Source organism: Triticum aestivum, chromosome 6B (genome assembly GCF_018294505.1).
Source record: "Triticum aestivum cultivar Chinese Spring chromosome 6B, IWGSC CS RefSeq v2.1, whole genome shotgun sequence".
NCBI lineage: Eukaryota > Viridiplantae > Streptophyta > Magnoliopsida > Poales > Poaceae > Triticum > Triticum aestivum.
In genome coordinates, this window is record NC_057810.1 from 552,843,699 (window position 1) to 552,857,891 (window position 14,193).

Consider the following 14,193-nt stretch of genomic DNA (forward strand, 5'->3'; position numbering starts at 1 on the left):
AGAGACACCCGAGGAGTTGAGACAATGGCAACGGATGCCATGGCCATTGTTTCACCATCTTCATCATCATCGTCATCCTCACGGTATTCTTCTTGAACCACCAACCCGCGAGAAGGAGTCTTCTTGGTGAAGTTGTTCTTGTTTGGGAAGGACTTGGCTTTGTCTTTTCGAATGAACTTGCCACCATTGTCTTCCCACTTCTCGTAAGGACAATCCGCAACGAAATGGCTGACATTGCCACAGTTGAAACAAGTTCTAACTCGTTGCTTCCCCTTGAGGCCACTTGAGTTGTTCTTGTTGAAGTTGGGTCTTGTAGTCTTCTTACTCCAAAACGTTCTTGAGGCAAGAGCCATGTGCTCATGATAATCATACTTCGTGTCCTCGGGGTTGCTCTCCTCATCTTCCTCTTCTTCTTCTTCTTCCACACTAACCTTGGCCTTCAAGGCAAGATTTGGCTTCTTTTCCCTTTGGGAACGGAGCACCGCATTGTCGGCGGTCTTATCCAAGATGTTCATTGCAACAAACTCATCCAACACTTCACCAGAGGTCATGGAGTGGAAGTCCGGTCTTTGGCGGATAACGGAGGACATGGCCTTGTTGTAGGGCATCATGGCCTTGAGGAACTTGCGCTTGATCCAGTTGTCATCCGTGTCCTTGCTCCCATGATCTCGGAGTGCGACCGCAAGTTTGGTCACTCTTCGAAAGAGCTCACGAGGTTCTTCATCCTCTTTCATTGCAAACTCATTGGCTTCATCTTGCACCACTTCATAGTTGGAGCGTTGAATGCTAGCACTTCCTCAATACATACGCTCGACACACTTCCATGCTTCTTTATCCATGACATGAGGTCGAAGATGAGGGAGATCTTCGGGAAGGATAGCATCTTGGATGATGAAGAGAGCACTCTCATTAAATTGATTGTCCACTTCTTCTCGAGGGGTGAAGTTGCTTGGATCATGAGGATAGAAACCTTCTTCAATAATTCTCCAAAGGTTAGTATTCACATGTTTTAAATGACGCTTGAAGCGATAAACCCAAGAATCATAATCTTCATTTTTCACATATTTAGGAGGAGGACCGGCATGATTCAAATGAGTAGAGGGGATCGGTCCTCTATACACCGGGGGTTCCACACGGGCATAGATGCCGGTGCCATTCCTACCACTAGTAGACGGACTCTTTTCACTATTAGCTTCCCCCTTGTCGGGGTTAGCATCCGTCACCTTGTTAATGGGATCACCCACTTTCATTGGCGAGGTAGATAGTTTGAGTCCCTCTAGGAATTCAGAAAACATGCTTTTAACCTCGACCGTCATGGAGGTTTTCAATGTGTCTAAAGCCATATCGAATTCCTCACGAGAGACCGAGGTTCCCCCTTCAGCCGAAGACGAGACAGGATTCACACCGGAGTGCTCCTCCACACCATCGTTGGTGTCAACCATACTCTTCGGATGGCAAAGTCCTTAATAAAGAGACGACGCTCTGATACCAATTGAAAGGATCGATATGGTTGACTAGAGGGGGGGGTGAATAGGCAACTAACACTTTTTAGACTTTTCTTTAACAATTTAAAACTTGCAATGAAATAGGTTGTCTAGATGTGTAACTACGTGAACAACCTATATGATGCAAAGACAATAAGCACACAAGCAAGCAATGGATATAGCACAAGTAAGCTTGCAAAAGTAAAGGGACAAGATAACCAAGAGTGGAGCCGGTGGAGACGAGGATGTGTTACCGAAGTTCCTTCCTTTTAAGGGGAAGTACGTCTCCGTTAGAGCGGTGTGGAGGCACAATGCTCCCCAAGAAGCCACTAGGGCCACCGTAATCTCCTCACGCCCTCACACAATGCGAGATGCCATGATTCCTCTATTGGAGCCCTTGAAGGCGGCAACCGGACCTTTACAAACAAGATTGGGGCAATCTCCACAACACTTGGAGGCTCCCAACAATACCGCGAAGCTTCACCACAATGGAGTATGGCTTCGAGGTGACCTCAACCGTCTAGGGTGCTCAACACCCAAGAGTAACAAGATCCGCTAGGGATAAGTGGGGGAATCAAATTTCTCTTGGTGGAAGTGTAGATCTGGGCCTTCTCAACCAATCCCGAGCAAATCAACAAGTTTGATTGGCTAGGGAGAGAGATCGGGCGAAAATGGAGCTTGGAGCAACAATGGAGCTTTGGGGAAAAGAGGTAGGACAACTTTGGGGAAGAAGACCCCTTTATATAGTGGGAAGAACAATCCAACCGTTATCCCACTCACCAGCCCCGCACAGAGCGGTACTACCGCTGGGGAAGGGCGGTACTACCGCTCCGGGCGGTACTACCGCTCGATCTAGCGGTATTGCCGCGCTGCCTGGGGCCCTGACCCCAGGGCGGTACTACCGCCAGGGAAGAGCGGTACTACCGCTCCGGGCGGTACTACCGCTTCGACCCAGCGGTACTGCTGCGCTGCCCAAGGCCCTGACACCAGGGCGGTACTACCGCTAGGGAAGGGCGGTACTACCGCTTAGAGCGGTACTACCGCCCCTACTACCTCCCTTAGTGCCGCAAAACCCGACACGAAAAATTCGTTCGAGAATCGAGGCGGAAGTAGCCCAGACGCACAGCGGTACTACGGCCGAAACACCCAAGCGGTACTACCGCTCTGAGAGCGGTACTACCGCTGTGGAGTTTCGGCGGTACTACCGCTGTGGACGCGGTACTACCGCTAGGGCAGAGTAGAGCACAGTAAGGGGAAAACAGCAGCTCCAGAGATGCGGAAGGAAAGACGACGGGTGTGATAATGATGTGTACGTGTGATTCCACCCAAGTCTTACCAAAACGGATCCCCTCTTGATAGTACGGTGACTCCTACGGAACTAGTCCAACAACAACGAAACGAAGGAGCTACACCGTCTTGAATTACAACATCGAGGGGAGGAAATCGTCTCGTGCCAATGGATGAATCTCTGAAAGAACTAACGCACACGATTAGTCCGCACAAGCATTGTCATCAATCACCAAAACATATTGGGAATAAATATGCCCTTACACCTACTATGTGTTATGATCCGGCAACCCCGAAGTGACAATAACCGGGACCACTCCCGGTGATGACCATAGTTTGAGGAGTTCATGTATTCACTATGTGTTAGTGCTTTGGTCCGGTACTCTATTAAAAGGAGTCCTTAATATCCCTTAGTTTTCATTAGGACCCCGCTGCCACGGGAGGGTAGGACGAAAGATGTCATGCAAGTTTTTTTCCGTAAGCACGTATGACTATATTAGGAATACATGTCTACATTACATTGATGAATTGAAGCTAGTTCTGTGTCACCCTATGTTATGACTGTTACATGATGAACCGCATCCGGCATAATTCTCCATCACCGATCCAATGCCTACGAGCTTTACACATATTGTTCTTCGCTTATTTACTTTTCCTTTGCTACTGTTACAATCACTACAAAACCCAAAAATATTACTTTTGCTACCGTTACCGTTACTTCCATATTACTTTGCTACAAAATACTTTGCTGCAGATATTAAGTTATTCAGGTGTTTTTAAATTGACAACTCAACTGCTAATACGTGAGAATATTCTTTGACTCCCCTTGTGTCAAATCAATAAATTTGGATTGAATATTCTACCCTCGAAAACTGTTGCGATTCTCTATACTTGTGGTTTATCATAGCGCTCACGCACGAGAGTTCCTATGCAGCGTTGCAGGCGCCCGTTAACGTGCTGGCGCTCGCACTGTCGCTGGCATGCGTCGGCCTATGATCGCGCTCGCTTGCTCGGGAAAGCAAATACAGTCGGTACTGCTAACTTCGGTCCCTCGCTTCACTGGATCGGCCGCTCGCTCAGCCACTCGCTAGTAGCCAAGTTTTTTTGTTCCTTTTTTGGTTGTTGATCCGGTAGAAAAAACTCACCTAATTTTTCTATTTCTTATGAAATAAAATTGTGAAATAAAAAAAGGCTTGCAGATTTAAAGAAAAAAGTTCATCCATTTGAAACAAAACTTTATATCCTTAAAAAAGTTTCAATGATTTTGAAAAAAGGCATTGATTTTGAAAAAAGTTCATTTATTTTTTTAAAAAAATCATCAAATTTGAAAAAATTTCATCGAATATGAATGTTTTTGGTAAAATATGAAAAACAAAATTCATCATATTTGAATAAAATTCATCTATTCTGACAAAAGTTCTTCTATTTTGAAAACAGTTCATCGATTTTGAAAAGAAGGTCATTTTTTTAAATCATCAATTTTAAAAAAAGTTCATCAATGTTGAAAAAAGTTCATTGAACTTGAGAAAAGTTCATCAGATTTGAAAAAAACTGATTCTAAAAAACGTTCGTCTATTTTGAAAAAAATTCATCCATTTGAAAAGAATTCATCGATCTTAAAGAAAATTTTCATCAATAAAAAAAGATCACGGATATGAGGAAAAAGTTCATGCTTTTAGCAAAAAAAAAGAATTAAAGAAACAAACCCATTCCAAGAAAAAAAAGAAAATAAAAAAAAGGAAAAGGAAAAAGTTCCACGAACTAAATGAGGATAAAAGTGGAAGAGCAGTGAGTAAGGACAATCGGTCGCGATGGTCTAATGTTTAGTTTGCTTTGCTCTGAACATGAAGGTCTCGGGTTAGAACCTAGATGGCACGGTCTTTTTTGAAGTTTCCAAGAGAAAAAGTTATGCGTTAGACGGACAGGTCAAGCTATGCAGGTGCCAGTTTCTACAGACCGGCGGCTAGTTTGACCGGCCCGGTCTATTGCCCGGCCGGCGCGATGGCAAAATAAGAAGCAACATAAATATATTATCTTGAAATAATTTAAATCAAATCGATACTTTACTAAACCACGTCTAACATTAACTTAATCAAATCAAATCAATCTTACCCGCAAAAAATCCAATCAAATCGTAGCAAAATCTGAACTAAATCAAAACTTTACGTGCATTTCTCTACCCATACTTCCATATAATTAAATGTTATTAAAATTGTTGTAAAGTATATGTCAAACAAAATTAATGTTTAACCACTGGAGTACGTGTAATTGACGCGTGGTCTTCAGTATTCAGTTTTAAAGCTAAATGCGAGGAGCACACAAATATTAAGCTCAATTCAACCCCCTAATAAGAAAGAGTGTGATTAGATCTCAGTCGATATAGATTTAACCAAGTCCCCCTCCTTTTCGGTTTATAAGGCTCAATTCAAAATTCTTACCAACCAAGGTAGATGATGAGTGGTGGAATACTTTTTATAGTTTGCAAAAGCACCCAATTACTAATCTTGTTTTCCTCAAAAAAAGTATGTTTACCAATGCATTAATTGCAATGCATGCATGCATAAATTGCATGCATTGGTTAATTTTCTCTTAGTACTTGCATGCAATGATTTAATGCACCTTGAAATCTGAACATGTGATGAAAAACAACTAAATTAAGCCTTATAAAATGGAAAAACTAAAATTTTGAGATAAGCCCTATAAACCGGAAAGGAGGGACTATCATATATGAAAGAAAAAAATAAAAAGAAAAAATTTGTATGAATTTTCGCATAAGATCTCATCAGTATAGCATTTGTCGACTGAGATTTAGCAACACTGAATAAGAAAAGAAAGATGGAAGCGGAGCATACCGCATATATTTGTTTGTCCCCAAATTGCGCCGCGAATACAGGGCCATCGACTGGCTGGTGGTGGCGTTGGGATATAGCGAGGCCCCGAGCCCCCTCAGCTCCACGGAGTTCACGAATGGGGTGCCACCGCCGTTGTTCACAAGACACACCGGCACCCAGCTCGCCCAGGCGACGAAGACCGCCTCGGCCGGCCAGCCCCTAGTGCCGGTCTCATACGTGTCCCAGTAGTTGCTTCCCAGGTGCAGGTCGAACTGCGTCGACAACCTGTTCTTGCCGTCGTAGTTCCCGTAGAAGAACTCCAGCCGGAGCATGTACTTGGTGCCGATCTCCGTCGGGAGCGAGTAGCAGTTCCATACGCCGGACGGGAAGCTCCTGAGCGTACGATAATGCTCGACAGTGGCGCTGGTGTCGTGCTCGGCTGCCACCCGGTGGTTCTCCCCGGCGTCGACGTACTGGTCGTCTGAGATGTAGACGATGCCGGTGTTGACGTCCTTTCGGCCGCTGAGCTCGGCATCCATGCCGCAGTCGATGCTCAGAAAGCCTTTCTTACACAAACAACATGAAACAAGTTAGAATCGGGAGATACACCAAGAAGACACACATGGGATTGGTACGGTGTGATGCGCATCTTTATTCAGGTGAAAACCTGGCTGACCGACGACATGGATCGGGGTGGCGCTTAACACGAGCACAGCAAAATAGACGAAGATCACCATTGGAAGTTTGGAACAGCGCATGCAATGGCACTATCTCTAACTGGCAATGCCCTGCGCGCTTATGTGTATATATTGCACCAAAACATCCTAAACTAAATGTGGATAATTATGCACTTGAGTTTATTTTTATGCCCGTAAACGCCAACCCGTGGAGTTGACCGACTGGTTCTTCTCGAGCTCTATCCGTCTCACAAAATGGAGAGAAGAATCATCATGGTTCGAAACAAAAATGAGAGAAGAAGTAATGATGACTGACAGCGACCTTACTCGCAGGGAAATTGTAAGATCGCGTCTTGGTTTAGTTGACTTTGCACTTCGAAACACGGATTTGATGCCAAGTTGTTGGTTCCACGTAGGAGGCTCAATGAACCCATGGAAGCATGTCGTGACCTCATGAAAGAATATTTCCTCTCTTTTTCTTTAGTGCCTCAACTGGCTAATTTAATGAGATGAAGATAAACTATCGATGATTTCATCAATTTTATTAATACAGTTGTGGAAAGCTCTAGACAGTAATTAGTATACCCCATCCGTTCCAAAATATAGTGCTTTCTCTATTCCCGTGTTTCAACTTTGACCATAAATTTAACCAACAAAACTGACTGCGGTGAGAGCAAAAGTTATACCAGTGAATTCGTATTCAAAAGAAGTTTTTAATTATGTAATTTTTTTTCTACCGCAGTCGGTCTCGTTAGTTAAATTTATGGTTAAAGTTGAACCTCGGGAAGCGTGGACGCACTATATTTCGGAATGGAGTGAACTCCCTCTGTCTTATAATAGTATAAGATCGTTTTTGAAGAACGTAACTTGAAAAATGATCTTATATTGTGAGACAAAGGAAGTACATGCTTCGCATGTCAAAACACTCGTGGTTTGCGAATCAACCTGTGGTTGAGTTGGTTAGGTGGATAGTGGTATCCGCCAACCCACCAGGATTCAATTCCTGGTGCTCGCATTATTCCTGGATTTATTTCAGGATTTTCGGCAATGCGCTTTCAGTGGGAGGTGACGTTCCCGTCGATGATGAGGTGCCTACGGTGACTTCGTAAATCTCAAGATGATATGCCGGCTCAGTCTCTCGAAGGTGCTCATAGGGGTAGGGTGTGCGTGTGTGCGTTCATAGGGATGAGTGTATGCGCGTGTATATGAGCGCTTGTGTCTGTACTGATGCTAAAAAAAACACTCGCGGTTTGTTCACCAGATCCCTAGATGTGGCCCCCAAAAGCCGATATATGGTAAAAAAACTCCCATGTCGCCTCCTAGACGACTCTGTGGCGACCGGGCGTCCGCCCAAATTCCCGTCCTTTAGGCCGCATCCCTCATGCCAGCCAGGCAAAGCTCCATGCATCGGGCGGCGGCCGGGCGTTCCTTCTTCCCCGTCCTCTCCTCCTGGTGTCTGATCTGCACTGTCTCGCACCACTGCCGCTGGATGCTCCGCCCTCACCGGTGGATGGTGGAGTTCCGCCTTGGTGTGCTGCTCGTAGCCAGGAGGGGTTCCAACAGCGCCATGACTAGCTTCGGCTGGCGGTCGCTGTCTTAGGGTTTCTCGGGCCTAGATCCAGACGACATGGTCAAGCAGCATGCGAGATCTGGGTTAGAACGAGCCTGTTGCGGAGGCGGTGTGTGGTTTACGGCGTGCGGAGGATGCGGCGGTGTGAGTCGGCAGTGGAGGTTACCGATGGTGGTGCTCAATGTGCCGAGTTGGCTGATGTAGATATCCTTGTCAGTGTCAAGAGATGGCTGGTACAGATATGATCATTGTTGTAGTTTGTTGGCCATTGTTTTGATCGCTCGGGGGTTTTCTTTTTTTTTTTCCTCGCTTAGGCATAGTTTCTTTTTATCTTTTATGACTTTGCTTTTTGCCGCATGTTTATTTGTGTATGAGAGTTGTTGTTAGTTGTGTGCATTCTAACTATAGATAGGGCGGGTGTATGCTTATTATAATTGTATCCCATTAATGCTTCATTTTAAGTCAATTAATCCACCCTTTGGTCGAATAAAAGGCCATGCATGGTAAAAACATATTAGCAAACGACCAAATGTAACGCACGTAATGTCGTGCATCATTTTTGTTGGTCACGCCTGCCCGTTTCTTACAATTCTCATCTTTCATTTCACATTATCTAGATAATTCTTGACTTTGCATTCTTAGCTGCTTGTAATTTTCTGCTCATCAACTCTTATCATTTTTCCAGGAAAAGAAGAAGAAATCAGAGGACTTGCAGGTGATTAATATTAAGTTTTTTACCCTAGCAAGATATGACATTTTTTAATATTATCATCTATAGCATGATTTTTCTCAACATATGCTTTGAATATTATTCTAGTGAGGTAAACGCCACGACCCATGAATTAGCTAGTCATGCTAAAAGAGCTCCCCGATCCTCCTAAGGGCATCTCAACACCGACCCTCAAACCTCCTGCAACTGTCCGGACCGCGCTGTCCACACCATAGAAGCCATCCAATGCGGGTCTATATCGGTCCGCCGCGCAGTTCGGACCCGATTTCTCCCGCAAACGAAGATAAAAGTGGGGAGGTTTGCGGGAGTCTGGATCGCTGTCACGCCCGCTTCTGACCGCCCTGACCCACCAAAACCTCCTCCCCTCCCACTCATTTTCGGCCAGCGCCGCTCCAGAGCGTCAGAGCCCGCATTCATGCCCGGTAGAGCGGATGCGATCACTCACTGGCGCCGGCATTGAAGTGGCGTGTCGGCCGAGAGAGCGCCGCCCGCGTCTCTTCCCTATGCAGGCGTCTGCCGCGCGTTGAAATGACGCGATGGCCGCCTCGTCTGTCTGTCTGCCGCCCACATTGATGGCACGCGGTTGCCAAGGCGTCTCCTCTGGCGCCACCCGTCCATCCCTCTGACGCCCACCATTGCTATAAAAAATGTTGCCCCGGCCATAGCCGTAGTCATCCAACTCCGACCCCTCTCCACACCACTCCCACCATGGATCCCTCCCCCGCCAAAGCTCTCTAGGACGGGCTGACGTCCAACCAGAAGAAGGAGATGGCCTCCATTGTTGCTGGCTAGCTGGCCGAGGGCAGTCGGAGGACGACGATGTCCCAATGGAGGATGATCCCACCGATGAACCGGCGCCACCACCCTCCTCCTCCGTGCCAACCTCGTCGGTGCATTGCACCTTGACCATAGGCAAGGCCCATGCCCATTACATGGACATGGTGCAGGAGGAGCGGGAGGACACTAGTAGAAAACATGGTACTAGTCCCGGTTCCAGAGGGCCTTTAGTCTCGGTTCTGGAACCGGGACAAAACAGACATGACTAATGCCCAAAACCTTTAGTCCTGGTTGGCTTACGAACCGGGACCAAAGGAGGTCCACGTGGCCGCTGTGGGGCGCCCAGGCAGGAGAACCTTTAGTCCCGGTTTGTAACACCAACCGAGACTAAAAGGCAGCCACACGTCAGCAGCTCGCAAGCGCTGGGGTTTTTGTTGTTGTTTTTTTTTGAAATGGGAGGGGGTTTAGGGGTTTTGGAGGGTTAATTTAGGGGTTTCATATTGTGTTAGCTAGCTAATAGAGAGAAGTGACCTCTCTTTCTCCGTGCTTGGTCGACCCTAGCTACTATACATATAGAAATAACTCGACGCTAGCTAGTAAGCAAATGAAGGAACCATTAATTACACAACATCATGATCATGAACATATATAGAGAGAAGAGTGACCTCTCTTTCTCCGTGCTTGGTCGAACAACAAGTTTTCGTATATCTATCCAACGCTACTACATATATACAATATAACATCCCTGACATCATCAAGCGCCAAACTCCCATTGAACTTCCGTAATGGTATTCTCCCTTCTCATTTATGACGTGGTCAAGAAAGAATCCCGCCAATTCCTCTTGAATTCCTCGTATGCGATCATGTGGTAGGAGTTCATCCTGCATCTGCCAGATCTAATTTAAAGAAGGGGGTCAATACATATATATGAAGGAAACTCAACACAGTTGATGGTAATAAAATAAAATTGTGAATATTATTGTTTACGTACTTCATATTGTTGGTCAGAGTAGCCCCGCTCAAAGGTTGAGTGGTGAATAAACTCGCAAACGTAGTATCCACATAAATTAATCGCGCCTTCCTACCACAAGCACTTTACGAGAATAGAGTTCAATGAAACTGATAATCAAGCATGATAATGGTATTGATGAAACAAGAATCAATGAGAGATGTGCGGAACTAGCTAGTACTACTTACTCTGGGGTGTGTAAATCGTAGCTCCTTCTGCAGACCCGGAACCATTCCGGTGAACTGTTTTCAAACCCTGCTAGGCAAAGAAAATGATTAGTTGATATCAGGAAATGAACGGAAGTTGTCGATATGGTGCGATAATGATTGAACTTACTTCTGAAGCATTGCAGTCATGTCCGCATACTCCTCGGGATCTTTACGTCTCGAATCTAAGACAGTTACTACTCCCCTGTCAAGCTTAATCTCTAGCAAAATAAAGTGGAACCTGCGCACGCATAACTTGTTGGGGAACGTAGTAATTTCAAAAAAAATCCTACGCACACGAAAGATCATGGTGATGCATAGCAACGAGAGGGGAGAGTGTTGTCCACGTACCCTCGTAGACCGAAAGCGGAAGCGTTAGCACAACGCGGTTGATGTAGTCGTATGTCTTCACGATCCGACCGATCAAGTACCGAATGCACGGCACCTCCGAGTTCAGCACACGTTCAGCCCGATGACGTCCCTCGAACTCTGATCCAGCCGAGTGTTGAGGGAGAGTTTCGTAAGCACGATGGCGTGATGACGATGTTGATGTTCTACCGACGCAGGGCTTCGCCTAAGCACCGCTACAGTATTATTGAGGTGGACTATGGTGGAGGGGAGCACCGCACACGGCTAAAAGATCAAACAGATCAATTGTTGTGTCTATGGGGTGCCCCCCTGCCCCCGTATATAAAGGAGCAAGGAGGGTGCCGCCGGCCAGGGAGAGGGCGCGCCAGGAGGAGTCCTACTCCCACCGGGAGTAGGACTCCCCCCTTTCCTAGTTGGATTAGGATTCGGGAGGGGGAAAGAGGAGGGAGAGAAGGAAGGGGGGGGGGCGCCGCCCCCTCTCTCCTTGTCCTATTCGGACTAGGGGGGAGGGGCGCGCGGCCCAGCCCTGGCCACCTCTCCTCTTCTCCGTAAAGGACCACTAAGGCCCATTTACCTCCCAGGGGGTTCCGCTAACCTCCCGGTACTCCGGTAAAGTCCCGATTTCACCCGGAACACTTCCGATATCCAAACATAGGCTTCCAATATATCAATCTTTATGTCTCGACCATTTCGAGACTCCTCGTCATGTCTGTGATCACATCCGGGACTCCTAGCAACCTTCGGTACATCAAAACATATAAACTCATAATATAATTGTCATCGAAACGTTAAGCATGCGGACCCTACGGGTTCGAGAAATATGTAGACATGACTGAGACTCGTCTCCGGTCAATAACCAATAGCGGAACCTGGATGCTCATATTGGCTCCCACATATTTTACGAAGATCTTTATTGGTCAAACCGCATAACAACATACGTTGTTCCCTTTGTCATCGGTATGTTACTTGCCCGAGATTCGATCATTGGTATCTCCATACCTAGTTCAAACTCGTTACCGGCAAGTCTCTTTACTTGTTCTATAATACATCATCCCGCAACTAACTCATTAGTTACAATGCTTGCAAGGCTTATAGTGATGTGCATTACCGAGTGGGCCCAGAGATACCTCTCCGACAATCGGAGTGACAAATCCTAATCTCGAAATACGCCAACCCAACAAGTACCTTCGGAGACACATGTAGAGCACCTTTATAATCACTCAGTTACGTTGTGACGTTTGGTAGCACACAAAGTGTTCCTCCGGTAAACGGGAGTTGCATAATCTCATAGTCATAGGAACATGTATAAGTCATGAAGAAAGCAATAGCAGAATACTAAATGATCGAGTGCTAAGCTAACGGAATGGGTCAATTCAATCACATAATACTCCTAATGATGTGATCCCATTAATCAAATAACAACTCTTTGTCTATGGCTAGGAAACATAACCATCTTTGATCAACGAGCTAGTCAAGTAGAGGCATACTAGTGACACTCTGTTTGTCTATGTATTCACACATGTATCATGTTTCCGGTTAATACAATTCTAGCATGAATAATAAACATTTATCATGATATAAGGAAATAAATAATAATTTTATTATTGCCTCTAGGGCATATTTCCTTCATAACTCATCAATTACATTACTATAACCTTGAGTAAGCGAAACCGAATATGCACAAGACAGTAACACTCACTTGAAGTTGTAAGGAAAGAATATTTCCCCTTTGTTTTGATGTGAAGGAACGATTGTAGCAAGTTTTCCTCAGTATCTTTGACTCTGTTTTGTACCATAAATTCATTTACGGTATTTGGGCTAATGAACCCAAGGTCGTAGATTTGTCCTTTTTTGCATTTGACGATCTTCGGTCTGCATAATATAGTGAGGATAATTATATATACATGCAATGAACGAGCTGAGCTATAGAGACTTAATTACAGAAGTAATACTTACAGACAGTAGCAAGTCATGAGTTGTTTGTCGAGGGCCTCTTGATTGAATAACTGAAATAACTCCACAAATTCAACAGGCATCAGGTCGACTCCAATTAAGTCGTGCTCATCTTTAATTCTCACCATCAAACTATCCTTCCCAGACTTCCTGCAGGTATCCATGTACCATTCATGCAATCTTCGCATCATCGTTGTTAGAGGAGGATGATCAGGTTTGATGAGAGGCTTCCCGTGCTCGTATATGAAGACTTCAACATCTCTAACAATTCCCATTGCAGATATAGTATCTCTATTGGCAAGTTTAATTGTAACATCAATATCTTCTAACTCAGCATGTGCGATATCTTGCATAATTTTTTATATAAGTCAATGGGTATAACACTAGCACTAGCACCCATATCACATAAGCCATGATAACAATGATCTCCTATTTTAACAGAAATAACAGGCACGCCTACCACATGTCTATGTTTATCTCTATCACATGGTTTAGCAATTCTAGCAGTTTCACCAGAGAATTGAATGACATGCCCATCAATATTATCACACATGAGATCTTTAACAATAGCAATATTAGGTTCTACTTTGACTTGCTCAGGAGGTGTATAAGTTCTAGTATTGCTTTTACGAACAATAGTTGAAGCTTTAGCATGATCCTTCATTCTAACAGGGAAAGGTGGTTTCTCAACATAAGAGGTAGGAACAATAGGATCATTATAAGTGACAGTCTTTTCTTCAACTTTAATAGGTCCAGCTACTTTTACTTCTATGGGAGGATGATATTTAAACCACTTCTCCTTAGGGAGATCAACATAAGTAGCAAAAGATTCACAGAAAGAAGCTACTATCTCAGAGTCAAGTCCATATTTAGTGCTAATACGGAAAATATCAGTATCCATAAAAGATTTAACACAATCAAACTTAGGTGTCATACCCGACTCCTTACCTTCGTCGAGGTCCCAATCTTCAGAGTTGCGTTTAATTCTACCCAATAAATTCCATCTAAATTCAATAGGCTTCATCATAAAAGAGCCAACACAAGAAGTATCGAGCATGGTGCGATTGTTATCAGAAAGTCAAGCATAAAAACTTTGCATAATCACTTCTTTTACGAGCTCATGATTGGGGCATTAATATAACATTGATTTAAGCCTCCCCAAGCTTGAGCGATACTTTCTCCTTCGCGAGGCCAAAAATTATATATATAATTGCGATCACGATGAACATGATGCATAGGGTAATACTTTTGATGAAATTACAATTTCAGTCTTTTATAGTTCCATGATCTCATATCATCA

At 44.7% G+C, this 14,193-nt stretch overlaps 1 pseudogene; it reads right to left on the minus strand.

Annotated features, from left to right (window-relative positions):
* Nucleotides 1-6,287, minus strand: part of LOC123139360 (probable leucine-rich repeat receptor-like protein kinase At2g28990) — a 49,205-nt pseudogene extending 42,918 nt beyond the window's left edge.
* Nucleotides 6,288-14,193: the final 7,906 nt, after the last annotated feature.